A 12,634-nucleotide genomic window follows, 5' to 3' on the forward strand; every position below is an offset into this window, starting at 1 on the left:
CTTCCCCACTTCCACCCCAACAGTACGTGCCCCTGGAGAAAGCCATGTACCCCCCTCAAAAAAAAAGGGCTCTTGAAGCAAAGCTCAGTGAATAAAAAAGGCCCTGAAGTGGGCTCGCTCTTCTCCACCAGCCTCAGTTCAGAGGCCCAGGGAGTTAAATATGAGAGCCTAGAGGTTTTCATGTGAGTAAATTTGGTGAACAGAGACAACCCATGGAGTGTGTTAATTCCTCTTGACTGAGGAAGAACTTGTGACACTCGTCAGTGACAGTAGAGCAGAAATGAACATTCAGAGGATTAATTTGGTGTGCTCTGGAATGCTCCAGAATTAGCGAAAGGGCTACTGCCCCTCCCCCACCCATCTCTGCCTCCTCCACCCTCCTTCCCACCCCCTCTACTCCCCTACCCTCTGGATGGCGGAGCCAGCTCACATTCCCTTGCAAAGTCAGGCTCCCCCAGGTTCAGAACAAGTCTCAGCATGGGAGAAGCCCCTGTTCTAAAAGACACCTGCCTAAAAAGCTTCTCTTTGAAAGTGTCAAAGTGTTAGTCATTCAGGTCATGTCTGACTCCTTGTGACCCCTTGGACTGCAGCCCACCAGGCTCCTCTGTCCATGGGATTTTCCAGGCAAGAAAACAGGAGTGGGTTGTCACCTCCTCCTCCAGGGGATCTTCCCCACCCAGGGATCAAACCTGCAGTCTCATGCATTGCAGATGGTCTCCTGTACTGCAGGCAGATTTTTACCATCTGAGCCACCAGGAAGCCCATCTTTGCTTTAACTAGATGGTAAAATCATGTCAGCTGCTTTTTTCCAGCTACCAGATCTTCGTGTCCTGGTTTTAGCTTTGATCCTGCCTTCATTTGTTATCTGGACTTAATCCTTTGCCTTCTGAAGAGCTTGGGGTCACCCTACACTGTAAGCTTCACTTTCTGTTTTGAATCAAGTGACACTGAGGAGTCGGACAGAGACCCATGGGACAGCAGAGCAGGCACCCAATCCCTGTGTCTCAGGTCTTACTGCTTTCCAGGTCCAGAAATTCTTTCTGGAAATAGAAAGGAAACTCCATCTCAAAATATACAGATGTGTAAACCAGAAAGAGAAATTTGTTTAAACAGTAGGAGTGAGCAAGGGAAGTAACCAGTTTATTTCTAGAGATAGGAGTGCTGGCAGCGTCTGGCTTGTTTAGTATATCAAGGTATGTGGGACACTAAATTATTTATTAGAAAGTTATTTAGAGCAACAGGAGATGGATTTTCCTAAGGGATAGTTTATCCTCCAGGACACAGTGAAACTAAGATCCATTCTCAAACTGTGCAGAGAGTAGAAGCCGGGTGTCTGGCAGACTTGGGAACTCCCTTCCCTGGACACTTGGCAGAAACGGTGCAGTGGGTTCCCTAAACCAGCTAACCTTCCTCGAGGAAGACTCTGTAGAGACCCTGGGCTGGAACCACTTTAGGGAAGTCTAGTTCTCTCAGTAACCACATGGGGACCCATACTAGTCCCAGTGGACTCCCAGTAGGACAGAAAATCCATCTTTATTGTGTTCAGATACTATTTCAAGGCCGTTTGTTATAACACTTAGCCTCTCTTGACTCATAGAAAAACTATCCAATAAGCTACGATAAGCACTTACCTTTGGGGGGTCCTCTTTGAAGACTGTGCCAGCAATTTCCATTTTATGGCTATGCTCTTTTTTCCAGACAAAGTAAAAAGCAATTGAATCATTTAATACTTTAGCCAATTTCCCATTGACTTACTACTAATACAGTTGATTGAGCTGAGGCTTTGTGCTTATTGGGACGACCCCCCCAGGCACCTACTCGGAATCTCAACTCTGGAATTAGCTCAACTCTCTGGTCTCTGCAGGATGCAACAGTTCTCCAAAAGCTGATCTTATCTAGTAAATGTTTCAAGCCTTTTTTTCTTAATTAAAAAAAAATTTTTAAATAACTTCTTTTTAAAATTAAATACATTTTTTAAGAAATAGAATATATAAAACATAAGGAAAATTAAAATCACACGAAACTCTATAAGCCAATAATTTTGTGAATATCCTTCTTTCCCCTTCATATACAAGCATGCATACCAACAGATATATAGGAATACACGCATATATATACATACACATATGAATATATATACATAAACACCAATATGGTGACTATGTGTTGTGTGTATGTGTGCATAGTGTTATTTTTAAACAAAGTGGGCTCTTGCTACTTTTTAAAAGTAATTCTATATTTATTTGCTTATTTGGCTGCATTGGGTCCTGGTTGTGACATGTGGGACCTTTCGTTTCAGTGGACAGACTCTTTAGTTGTGGCTCGGGGGCTCAGTAGTTCTGGCTCACAGGCTTAGCTGCTTTGTGGCACGTGGCACCTTAGTTCCCCAACCAGGGATTGAACCTGAGTCCCCAGTATAGCAGGCAGATTCTTAACCACTATAACACCAGAAGTCCCTCTTACTACTATTGCAGGTATTTTTTTCCCCATTTCATTATCTTTTAACTTTGTAGGGTTTTTCCATATTAAAGATGTTATGCAAACAAATATATCACTTTTCTTGGGTTTCAGGATGTCATATGATGCGTTCAACGTCAATGCCATGCTTTTTGCTTAAGTTTTATGTTTTCATGTTTTACATACAATCTCTGAAAATTTTTCTCATATAAAGATGATTAGCTCATTTTTTCCCCACAAATTATCATTAATTAATATTACTACCATTTATTGGGCATTTACTCTGGGTCCAGCACTAAGTGCCCCTGCTCACCCCAACTAGAGAAATGCCTGTGCAGCAACAAAGACCCCGTACAGCCAAAAATCACTAAATAAATAAAATTATTTTAAAAAAATAAGGAAGAAGACAAGCCATTTTTCTACTCTGGCATCCCTACCCCTGCCCTCTCCAGGCCCCAGCCCTCCTGATAAGGGTGTGTCTTGTGATACTGAACACTAGGAAGAGGGCACCAAGGTCAGGGTTCAGGGTGAGCGAGGTCTGAGCCTGAGCCTACATCAGTGTTCTTGGGAGAGATGGGCGGGTAGGAGCAGATTGTGACGTGGGGAAAGCTGGCCTTCCCAGCCTCACTCTGTCTCACCTCTCAGCCTGTCCCCTCCCCACAGCATCTTGCTCTATGAAATGAACAGCTGCTATGAAACAACCCCTGAGAATGTCTCTGGTATCACCTTGAGCATGTATTCTCTATTTAGAGATACTTTCAGAATTGAAAATACATATGAGGACCGACTGGTGAGAGACACTGAGTAGTGCGGACTGCTGTGTCCGTAACATCACTCAGCTTGACAGCCACTTTCTCCAGGGTGAAAATAGCTGGAAAAATCACTGTATAAAGTATGTCCAGCATGACCGGTGCAAGGAGAATTCAGACACTTCAGTTCAGTCGCTCAGTCGTGTCCGACTCTCTGCGACCCCATGAATCGCAGCACGCCAGGCCTCCCTGTCCATCACCAACTCCTGGAGTCCACCCAAACTCATGTCCATCGAATCGGTGATGCCATCCAGCGATCTTATCCTCTGTCATACCCTTCTCCTCCTGCCCCCAATCCCTCCCAGCATCAGGGTCTTTTCCAATGAGCCAACTCTTCACATGAGGTGGCCGAGGTATTGGAGTGTCAGCTTCAGCATCAGTCCTTCCGATGAACACCCAGGACTGATCTCCTTTAGGATGGACTGGTTGGATCTCCTTGCAGTCCAAGGGACTCTCAAGAGTCTTCTCCAACACCACAGTTCAAAAGCATCAATTCTTCGGCGCTCAGCTTTCTTCACAGTCCAACTCTCACATCCATACATGCCCACAGGAAAAACCATAGCCTTGACTAGATGGACCTTTGTTGGCAAAGTAACATCTCTGCTTTTGAATGTGCTATCTAGGTTGGTCATAACTTTCCTTCAAAGGAGTAAGCGTCTTTTAATTTCATGGCTGCAATCACCATCTGCAGTGATGTTGGACCCCCCAAAATAAAGTCTGGCATTGTTTCCACTGTTTCCCCATCTATTTCCCATGAAATAGATGGAGAAATTAATCTTTGCTAAAAGGATCATGCCCAGAAATTGGGGCTTGAATATTTAGCATCTTGTGAATATGATATCCCAGTAGGAGTAAAGAAGGTTTCCTGGTTATGCTGATGGGGAGAAGGAAATGAATCTGGGCAAAAAGGAGGAGTTTGTGGGGAGGGCTTGTGGATTTTCTATGCAGAAGGTAGACCATAACAGAGTTGTGAAGACCCCAGGAGGTAGATTCACAGAGATTATGGGATCTGTTCTGCAGAGGTAAAAACAGAAAAAAAAAAAAAAGATTATGGAGAAATTTCCCTGTGGGATTTCAAGTGAATGTCTGGATTGCTTTTAACTGAAGCCAAAAGGTTGGATCTTGGATTAAAAGAGAGGATGAAAGAGTGACCCACCCAGAGAAGTTAAGATCAGAGCAGGGCCCAAAGGGGAGAGGGGTGGGGGAGGGAAGGACTGGGCTTATGGGGTTAGCAGATGCAGACTATTATATACAGGATGCATGAACAAGGTCCTAGTGTATAGCACAGAGAACTACATTCAATCTCCTGTGATAAACCATAGTGGAAAAGAATATGTAGAAGAATATATATATATACATATATATATATATATATATATATATAAAACTGGATCACTTTGCAGCAGAAATTAATACAACATTGTAAATCAATTATACTTCAATAAAATTAAAGGAAAAAAAAAGTCAGAGCATAGTTAAAGCTCCCAGTTCTAAAAGGCTGCACTTACAGGAGAAGCCCACATTGCTTAACACAGCTGGCAGGCATAATAATTTGGCCCCTGGTTGATTTCCTTCGTGTTCACGATACTTCAGTTGCATCTACCTTTTCAAACATTTCAAAACACAGTGTGTGGTGGGGCCTCATTGTATGCATGACCCATTCTCCAACCTGGAAGGCTCCTTCTGTGCTGGCTGGCAGCAGAGTCCTGGCATCCTTCAGGATGTAGCCAAAACATCACCACCGCTGAGGAGTCTCCCTGACTGCATCTTCCTGCAGGCATCTGCCCTGGGCTGTGAAACACTGGGTGTGTATGTCTATTAATATTTAATAGACTCTTTATCACACTCATTTTATAGGATCCTCTCAAGGGCAGGGAGCACCCTGCTTTATCTGAGAGTCTAGCCCTGATACAATGCCTGAAAAGCAGTTGGAGTTAACACATTTGAGATAAATGGGGGTGGGGGAGGGTTACAGGAAGATTCCAGAAGAGGAAGGGAATATTTTGTGACATGAATTGAAGAAGATTATGAAACATACCCTTGACATAAATTTCTTTTTCTCTTCTTCAAGGTGGTGACAGTGAGAAGTGACTTAAGGGCAGGATTGCCTGATGGGTGACCTGGCGTTGAAGGGGACAAGGTGCGTGCCGACACTTGTGGCCGGGGCAGTAAAGGGGCAGTGGGCGTGGCTTCCCGTGTACCTTCCCACCTCCGCAGAAGCAGGCAGGGTGTCCATGGGGGCAAAGCAGCCTGCACCATCATGAGACACAGCCGGCTTGTGGGCACCAAGTCCAATTCCGGATCGGTGGTTCTCACCAAGAAAAGATTTGGCTCCGTCCGCCAAGCAATGTTTGAAAATGTCTGGAGCTATTTTTGGTCGAAATAATTAGTGGGTTGTGATGGTTATTTAACTTCTATATAGAAGTTATTTAAGTTCTATATAACCCTGCTTATTTAACTTCTATGGAGAGTACATCAAGCGAAATGCTGGGCTGGAAGAAGCACAAGCTGGAATCAAGATTGCTGAGAGAAATATCAATAACCTCATTTATGCAGAGGACACCATCCTTATGGCAGAAAGTGAAGAGGAACTAAAGAGCCTCTTGATGAAAATGAAATAGGAGAGTGAACAAGTTGGTGTAAAACTCAACATTCAGAAAAACTAAGATCATGGTATCCAGTCTCGTCACTTCATGGCAAATAGATGGGGGAACAATGTAAACAATGAGAGACTTTATTTTCTTGGGCTCCAAAATCATTGCAGATGGTGACTGCAGCCATGAAATTAAAAGACACTTGCTCCTTGGAAGAAAAGCTATGACCAACCTAGTCAGCATATTAAAAAGCAGAGACATTACTTTGCCAACAAAGGTCTGTCTAGTCAAAGCTATGGCTTTTCCAGTGGTCATGTATGGATATAAGAGTTGGACTATATAAAAAGGCTGAGCATCAAAGAATTGATGCTTTTGAACTGTGGTGTTGGAGAAGACTCTTGAGAGTCCCTTGGACTGCAAGGAGATCCAACCAGTCCATCCTAAAAGAAATCAGTCCTGAATATTCATCGGAAAGACTGATGCTGAAGCTGAAACGCCAGTACTTTGGCCACCTGATGCGAAAACCAACTCATTGGAAAAGACCCTGATGCTGGGAAAGATTGAAGGTGGGAAGAAGAGGAGATGACAGAGGATGAGATGATTGGATGGCATCACTGACATGATGGACATGAGTTTGAGTAGGCTCCTGGAGTTGGTGATGGACAGGGAAGCCTGGCGTGCTGCAGTCCATGGGGTGGCAGAGAGTCAGACACAACTGAGTGACTGAACTGAACTGATCTGGGATGATTAGTGGTAAAGAACCTGCCTGCAAAGGCAAAAGACATAAGAGATACTGGTTCCATCCCTGGATTGGGACGATCCCCTGGAGGAGGGCATGGCAACCCACTCTGGTATTCTTGCCTGGAGAATCCCATGGACAGAGGAACCTGGTGGGCTACAGTCTATAGTTGCAAAGAGTTGGACACAACTGAAGTGACTTAGCACAGGGGTGTTACTGGCCTCCAGTCAGTGGAGGCCAGGCATGCTGGTAAACAGCAACACAGTGCACAGGACAGCTCCCCAGCAAAGAGTTATCTGACCTCTGATGCTAATCACACTGAGGTTGAAGAAGTCTGCTGTCCATCATGATGTCATGGGAGAGGTCAGTCATTCTCAGAAACACCAAGCCTGATGCTCCACTTAGCCACTCTGGGCAGGAGTGCCCAGAAACACGTCGGCATCCTCCTGAGATTCTGGATCAGGCAAAGTTACAGTGACCTCACTGCTCACTGCTCATCACTCTCATGTGGGGGCCTGGTCTAACGCTCTGTCCCCTGCCCTAGAGCCCAGTTCCTCTCCTCTTTCTTCCTCTGGCTTTACCTGTGACAGGACCTGCTCTGTCTGGTGTGTCCTCCATTTCCACGGCTAGTGTCCCCACCTGGACCTGGAGCTCAGCCTTTCCAGCCCCCGCCAAGACCTTCCTCCACTGCCCCCACCTCCCCCTGTATGTTCAACCTCTTCAGAATCCTGGCTCCTTCCCTGAGTCTGTCAATATACATGAGATTCTGCATCCTTTAAAAAAAAATGAAAGTTGTCTTAATCCAACTCTGTCAAGTTTTTACCTTATGTCCCTCCATCCTTTTACCACCTAGTTTATTTCATTAATCTGAATACATACTGTCATTGTAAAAAATTACCAAAAATTTGAATAAAACTCATTAACCCATACCAGCCAGTCACAAAGAAATCTCCAGTAATTGGCTTGAAGTTTCCCTCTAGACCTCTGTCTGTGTATTCCTTCTGCTATATAATTAGATTTACTTTGTGAAGTTTTTATTCTCCCCTAAATGGCACTATTTTGTGTGGGTTGGATGGCTGTTTTTGTTTTTTTTTTCTCTTTTCTGTAGATAGACTGTTACCTCGGCACCATCCTTGTTCCTTCCCCTGTCCTTCCCTGTGTTACAGGGCCTGAAAGCCGGCTCCCAGACTCCCTCGCTCCGAGTCTCCAGTTTAGCTTCCATTAATTTCCGGTCCTTGCTTGAGATTTGGAAGGTGAAGGAGAAGCAGATCCCTGGTTTAGGAACAGGGCTGGAGCAGTGGGCTTCTAGGGATGCGAGCACAATTTCTAGACACGATTCGGTTCCTCCTGGAAATCACCTGGGTGCTCAGGCCGCCGGGCTTGGCCCCACCATTGTCCTGTGATTCCTGAACTTCCTGATTCCCGAGGTGTTAGTGCTGCCTCTCCTGACTTTTGCTCCTATAGTCCTGTCAGCAGTGGCATTGAGCTCCAAGCCCCTGAATTAAATCACCTGAATGATGTGTTTGTGTGAGTCCCAAATCCCTGAGTTAAATCACCTGAGTGATGGGTTTTCCTGATTGAACCCTGATGCTACAGTGTAGTATTCCTTTTTCTTACTCATTTAGTAATATTAATTATTAAAAGAATATAACTGGTGAATATTACATTGATTGCATCAATAATGTGTTGATATGCATATGATATAATTCAAGTAATAATGTGATGTAATATGTAACCATTCAGAAATGGCCTTGGGAAAGAAATCCATGAGGACGGGGCTCCAGGATTAGGTATCTGATCTGGTGGATAAGAAAGTTGTGGAAGATGGAATCCTGATAGTCCATGGCTTGGAGTAACAAGCACATTTTAAAATTATCTCCTGGAGTTGTCTGGAGTGAAGAGCGTACTGAAAGGGAGGCTTTGTGGGACCAAGCAGTTGCCGTGGAACGATGATGACGGTATAAGTGAAGACTAAAGGTGCTGAGAGTGGGCTGGTTGCTTGGATTGCCCGGCAGAGGAGAAGAAAGGCAAAGACACATTAGGTGCTCCGAACTGTCCACTAACGTCTGGTCAGAGGACCCAAGTGCTTCAGAGACAGGGGTCTCTGGTCTCTCATTGCTGTGGGAAGGTGAAGAGCAGACCCAATGTCTGAGACTAGAGATTCTCAAATTATAACCCCCACCAAATTCACAGCTTCTCTGGGTCCTCTTTCTCCTAATGTCAGGGAACTGGCCTGGAAAGAATGAGTACAGAGAATCTGAACTGGACACCCCTTGACAAGGAAGCAGCCCCTTCCTCTGTCTGAAGAGAAACTTCCTCTTGCTTGAAGACCCTGCAGGGTCCTCAGCAGAGAGAGTTTTCTTACAAGGAGATACCACGTTATCCTCAAAGCCCACCCTTCCACCTCTTGTAACATCCAGACCCATAACTGGAATTAGACCCCTGCAAACCTTAGAGGGCAAGTGCAAGCAGTAAGCATGGAGAAGGAGACAACACTGCGGAGGAAATCAGACTTTGGTAATAAATATCCACTGACGCTCTCCACCACTCCCCTGATAGGTCACACGTTCTATATTTTCTTTGTGGATCTTATCATACCTGATAGGATTAAATTCAAATTTTTGTCAATCTGATGGAAGAAAAATGGTGTCTCTTTCTGCTTTGTCTGCATGGCCAATTATATTTTCACATAATTATTACCCTCCTGTACTTCCTTTTCTGTGAATTGCATAAACACATCCTTGCCCATTCTCATGTAAGTAATATTCATTTTTATCTAGTAATATTAATGTTAATTATTAAAATAATGGGCTTTCCTGTTGGCTCAGGTGGTAAAGAATCTGCTTGCAATGTGGGAGACCATGGTTCAATCCCTGGGTTGGGAAGATCCTCTGGAGAAGGAAATGGCAACCCACTCCTGTATTCTTGGCTGGAGAATCCCATGGATGGGTTAGCCTGGAGGGCTACAGTTCATGAGGTCTCAAAGTGACCAGCACTTACACTTTCATTAAAGTAATATAACTAACATATATTAGCTAGTATATTGATTTTTATCTATAATATGTTGATATGCATATGATATAATCCAAGTAATACAATGATACAATGTAGAACTAATGTATATGGTATTAATAACAATGTATGGAATATAATGATGATTACATATAACAGTATGATAACATTAACTGTATTAATCTTTACAAAAAATCAGTTGATATTAATACAATTATTTTATTTACTATAATAATATATATTAATGTGTTATTTTAATTAAATTATATTGATATATCATTAATATATTAGTGTCATGAATATTTATGACTCTTTGTTGTATATGTTGCTAAACTTCTTCAATAGAAGTGAATATTGGATTACAAAGGAAGTCCATGTTCATTGCTTTTATTTACCTAACTTCTCAGTAAACCTCTTATGATTTGACTTCTGACCCTAACATCCTACAGAAATTCCTTTCATTAAAGTCTTCAGTGATCTTCAGAGTCAAATCCAATGATTTATTTTTAATCTTGATCTGACTTATATGGAGCCTTATACGCATTCTGAAATCTCTTCTTTCTTTTTTTTAATATAAATTTATTTCTTTTAATTGGAGGCTAATTACTTTACAATATTGTGTTGGTTTTGCCATGCATCAACATGAATCTGCCTCGGGTGTACACGTGTTCCCCATCCTGAACCCTGCCCCCCACCTCCCTCCCCGTACCATCCCTCTGGGTCATCCCAGTGCACCAGCCCCAAGCATCCTGTATCATGCATCAAACCTGAACTGGCGATTCATTTCATATATGATATTATACATGTTTCAATGCCATTCTCCCAAATCATCCCACCCTCTCCCTCTCCCTCTCCCACAGAGTCCAAAAGACTGTTCTATACATCTGTGTCTCTTTTGCTGATTCGCATACAGGGTTATTGTTACCATCTTTCTAAATTTCATATATATGCATTAAAAAAGATCTTCACGACCCAGATAATCATGATGATGTGATCACTGACCTAGAGCCAGACATCCTGAAATGTGAAGTCAAGTGGGCCTTAGAAAACATCACTATGAACAAAGCTAGTGGAGGTGATGGAATTCCAGTTGAGCTCTTTCAAATCCTGAAAGATGATGCTGTGAAAGTGCTACATTCAATATGCCAGCAAATTTGGAAAACTCAGCAGTGGCCACAGGACTGGAAAAGGTCAGTTTGCATTCCAATTCCAAAGAAAGGCAATGCCAAAGAATGGTCAAACTACCACACAGTTGCACTCATCTCACATGCTGGTAAAGTAATGCTCAAAATTCTCCAAGCCAGGCTTCAGCAATACGTGAACCGTGAACTTCCTGATGTTCAAGCTGGTTTTAGAAAAGGCAGAGGAACCAGAGATCAAATTGCCAACATCTGCTGGATCATGGAAAAAGGAAGAGAGTTCCAGAAAAACATCTATTTCTGCTTTATTGACTATGCCAAAGCCTTTGACTGTGTGGATCACAATAAACTGTGGAAAATTCTGAAAGAGATGGGAATACCAGACCACCTGACCTGACTCTTGAGAAATCTGTATGCAGGTCAGGAGGCAACAGTTAGAACTGGACATGGAACAACAGACTGGTTCCAAATAGGAAAAGGAGTATGTCAAGGCTGTATATTGTCACCCAGCTTATTTAACTTATATGCAGAGTACATCATGAGAAACGCTGGACTGGAAGAAGCACAAGCTGGAATCAAGATTGCCGGGAGAAATATCAATAACCTCAGATATGCAGATGACACCACCCTTATGGCAGAAAGTGAAGAGGAACTAAAAAGCCTCTTGATGAAAGTGAAAGTGGAGAGTGAAAAAGTTGGCTTAAAGCTCAACATTCAGAAAATGAAGATCATGGCATCCAGTCCCATCACTTCATGGCAAATAGATGGAGAAACAGTGGAAACAGTGTCAGACTTTATTTTGGGGGGCTCCAAAATCACTACAGATGGTGACTGCAGCCATGAAATTAAAAGACGTTTACTCCTTGGAAGGAAAGTTATGACCAACCTAGATAGCATATTGGAAAGCAGAGACATTACTTTGGCAACAAAGGTCCATCTAGTCAAGGCTATGGTTTTTCCAGTGGTCATGTATGGATGTGAGAGTTGGACTGTGAAGAAAGCTGAGCGCCAAAGAATTGATGCTTTTGAACTGTGGTGTTGGAGAAGACTCTTGAGAGTCCCTTGGACTGAAAGGAGATCCAACCAGTCCATTCTGAAGGAGATCAGCCCTGGGATTTCTTTGGAAGAAATGATGCTAAAGCTGAAACTCCAGTACTTTGGCCACCTCATGGGAAGAGTTGACTCATTGGAAAAACTTGATGCTGGGAGGGATTGGGGGCAGGAGGAGAAGGGGACGACAGAGGATGAGATGGCTGGATGGCATCACTGACTCGATGGACGTGAGTCTGAGTGAACTCTGGGAGTTGGTGATGGACAGGGAGGCCTGGCGTGCTGCGATTCATGGGGTTGCAAAGAGTCGGACACGACTGAGCGACTGAACTGAACTGAACTGATACTGTGTTGGTGTTTTTCTTTCTGGCTTATTTCACTCTGTATAATAGGCTCCAGTTTCATCCACCTCATTAGAACTGATTCGAATGTATTCTTTTTAATGGCTGAGTAATATTCCATTGTGTATATGTACCACAGCTTTCTTATCCATCATATGCTGATGGACATCTAGGTTGCTTCCATATCCTGGCTATTATAAACAGTTCTGCAATGAACATTGGGTTACATGTGTCTCTTTCAATTCTGGTTTCCTTGGTGTGTATGCCCAGTAGTGGGATTGCTGGGTCATAAGTCTGGGTCACTATTTCCAGTTTTTTAAGGAATCTCCACACTGTTCTCCATAGTGGCTGTACTAGTTTGCAACAGTGTAAGAGGGTTCCCCTTTCTCCACACCCTTTCCAGCATTTATTGCTTGTAGACTTTTGGATTGCAGCCATTCTGATTGGCGTGAAATGGTACCTCATTGTGATTTTGATTTGCATTTCTCTGATA

Source organism: Bubalus bubalis, chromosome 14 (assembly GCF_019923935.1).
Source record: "Bubalus bubalis isolate 160015118507 breed Murrah chromosome 14, NDDB_SH_1, whole genome shotgun sequence".
Classification (NCBI taxonomy): Eukaryota; Metazoa; Chordata; class Mammalia; order Artiodactyla; family Bovidae; genus Bubalus; species Bubalus bubalis.